Consider the following 3,547-nt stretch of genomic DNA (forward strand, 5'->3'; position numbering starts at 1 on the left):
CCAAGTCAATTAAGTACTCACAGTTTACTTGTAACCTCAGGTCAAGCAACTGCTCTTTTTGCACAGGAAAAAAATCATTTTGACACTATTGTCCATGAATAAGGATATTTATTTTCTTGCCATTTATCACTGAGGACACTGGGGATGGGCTGTGACGGGCAGCATAACCAGATCCATGGCATTGGAATCTGCTTTGTAATGGGTTTTCCTGTAGAGTTTAGTCACACATTGATCTGATAGGAGTTGTACACTGAATAGAGGTCATTAACAAGGTTGTTTTCCCCTTATCTGTTCTTTATTTATTGGGTTGTCTTGGTATCTTCATTTCGATCTGTAATTAGTAAAAAGGGCTTGTGATATATTATCTACTAGAGTTCATCAGACAAAGCCCTGCCATTGGGAATATGTCTTTCTCTAAAACTTTTCCCTTTAAACCCTCAAGCCCCATAGAACAAATAAGAGGAAAGCCCCCAATCACTTTCTGTCCTGATTAGCTTATTACATGCTTAGGCCATTGCCTCATACAGAGACCAGATGCTGGCAGATTCATTGCCATGGGGATTTTACAGCAATGGATAAATAAATCCTATCTAAATGAGTCCAAAACTAATCATCATAAAATAGTTATAGTACATGCAGGCATTACACTGTATATTATCTTATGAACTAATGAATTGTGTTCTAAAATGCCAAGAGTTTGCAATAAATGTAGAATAGCAGACGCCTGTCATAAATCCAATTGAAGTCTACTTTTGTTGTCTCAGTTTGGCAGTGAGAAGGTGGAGCATGAGTACAATCCTATATACTTGATGCCTCTCTGATCAAGGTTCTTGCATCAGTGTGGAGAGATTATGTCACCAATAAAATGAAAGATATTACAGTTCTTTCATTTTTGGTTTTACCACCTTAAATATTATCCTAAACACTAGAGGCCAGAGGATGCATTAATCTCTCCAAAGAGTACTAGTAGAGCAGGCAAACTGAATGCCTAAGTAGTTATTTAAAGAACTTTTTGATGAGGGTCTCACTCCAAGTACTTATTTCTGCTTCTCACTTTTAATTTAGCTTCTCACTTAATTAATTTAATTTATTATTTTTAATTGTTTTAGATCTGTGATATCATCCATGTAAAGAAGTCTCAGGGAAGAATGTCTATCAATGAAGAGCTGCACTTTTTCTGCAACTTGAAGTCTTAAGAAATTACCTGAGACACTGAAAGTCCATCGCCAGGCAACAAGCATTTTTAAGTACTTGATACCTGTCAGTCAGTGCAAAGCAAAAACTGATAGCTATGCTCCAGGGGCTTATATTCTAATGATTATACAACTATGAGACTTGCTATTTGTCCTTTTTTTTTTCAAAAGGGATCAAGGACATCACTGGGTGAATTGAATTTAAATGAGGCAGAGTTGCACAAGGCAGCCTCATTCTCTCTCCCAAAAACATTGAAATTCAGTGACAGGGAAAAAGTCAAGATGACCAGGGATGGCTCAGGATGTAGTGGGTGACCTTGACATCTTCCATGTCTAAACAAGTTATAAATACTTCATAGAGCCTGCTTTAGCCATCTTTGTGTCCCTTGAAACAAATTATTCTTTTTTGCCCATTCTACCAGGAAAAGTCTCCCCATGTTTAGGGTAGATATTGCCATACCCTAACTCACTGACAGGTTTGTTAATCATCAGTTATCTTTAACCTGATTTAACACATCTGCCCCTACTGTTTTATCTTAGAATCACTGGTGAGAGTTGGGTGACAAGTGGATAAGCAGCCTGAAAAGGGCTTGACAAGCTCTCACACTGGGACACCCCATGCTCACAAGACAGCAAAGCAGATGCCTACTTGCTATTCCTCATATACAACTCTCCTTTTTCTGTTTCCATGATTTTTCATTGATTATTCTCCATACATGGAATGTATTTCCTCCACCTCTACCACTTGGTTTCATGATTTCCATAGGACTTCTGCAAGAGACTTTCCCCTCCCTACCCTTCCAGGCTACTGATATTCATTGCCCTCTAAGTCTACTTCTACTTTATGTATCTTGTATGTACCTATTCATATACATGTTGTCTCATCATTGGAATGTAAATTCCTCGAGGACTAATTAATGTTCTGGCTCTTTATATCCCAAGTTTAGCAGAATATCTGCCACATATTAAGTCTTCATAAATACTTATTCACTAACTGAATGATATATTTATTCAAAATCTATGATAATATTTAAATTTTGGGGAAAATACTTGAATTTTGGAAAACACTTGAAAGGAAGTCATAACAAGGTACTATCCTTGTTATTTTTAGGATAGACATTATAGCTGGGTTTGGTTTGCTTTGGTATTTTCCCCTCTACTTCCTATTGTGAGATAAAGCAAAACTGTATAAGAACTGAAGACTGGAAAATATCCAATAGATCTCCATTTCCTTTGGGCCTGGGTTTCCCTAATTTCTGTTATCTCAACTTGTGTGGATATTGTTTCTAATCTTTTTTTGCTTGCTGGGCTCTGATCAATCACTAGATACCTCATCACTCCCATATATTATGACATATCATCATGCCTCCTAAGTGGAACAAAATAAAAACAAAAGAAATACTACTTAGGTCAGTCCTTTTCCAGATAATAAGTGGTTAAGTCCAAGGACATGCTATCTGTAGCAGAGACTTCATCTTAGTAACAAAACTCCACGACTGAGACAGCTCTTTGTGATGTCTACCTTAAAATCAATTGTTCCTGTGAAATAGAAATAAAGAATGTAGGTAACAGACTGAGAATTTTAAACACAGAACCTGATTATAGCCTGTAAAGAGTCAAAGGATCAGATTTAAAGCTTTTTGGGATCTCAGAAGCCATCAGGTAAACAGCATTATTTTTACAAATGAAAATAAAACTGAGAGGGATGAACTAAGTTGTTCTAAGAAATACATGCTCCTTGAAGGCAAGAGTTCTTTTGATTTTGTGCTGAGGGCTTGGCACAGACACTTGGTAAAAAGTCTGTTGACTAAGTGTCCAAGTTTACACAATAACAGAGCCAAAAAATGAACTCAGGACCTCAGATTCCAAACGTAATTTGGAGTAATTGTATCAGAAAACCAACTATGAGAAATAACCTTATATTTGGAGGGAAAATAATTAAGGAGATAGCTGTATGTCTCTACTTGTTTTTTTCCTTAAGTCTTTGTAGATGAATTTAAAAACATCTTTCTCAGATAATGTGAAGAGAGAAAAAGTTGGAAATCACATCTGTTGTCAGCAAATGAAAGAAGAAAACAAAAGCAATGTAAAAGAATATCAGTTTTGCTTAATAAAAGATGATCCTGGAGGAGACTAGAGATTTTTCTTCTGTGACCATCTCTTAGGGTTGAAATGAAATGCATTCTTTTCTAAAAGAACCTCAATGCTTTGAATATTTAATCACAAATACTCTTTAGCATATTGCCTGTTGGAGGAAGTAGGTCTCATGGAGCAATTTGTTGTCTAGTTGTTTTAATCATGTCTGACTCTTCATAACCCCATTTGGGGTTTTCTTGGCAAAGATACAGGAGTGC

The sequence above is a fragment of the Sarcophilus harrisii genome, chromosome 1 (genome assembly GCF_902635505.1).
Source record: "Sarcophilus harrisii chromosome 1, mSarHar1.11, whole genome shotgun sequence".
Taxonomy (NCBI): Eukaryota; Metazoa; Chordata; class Mammalia; order Dasyuromorphia; family Dasyuridae; genus Sarcophilus; species Sarcophilus harrisii.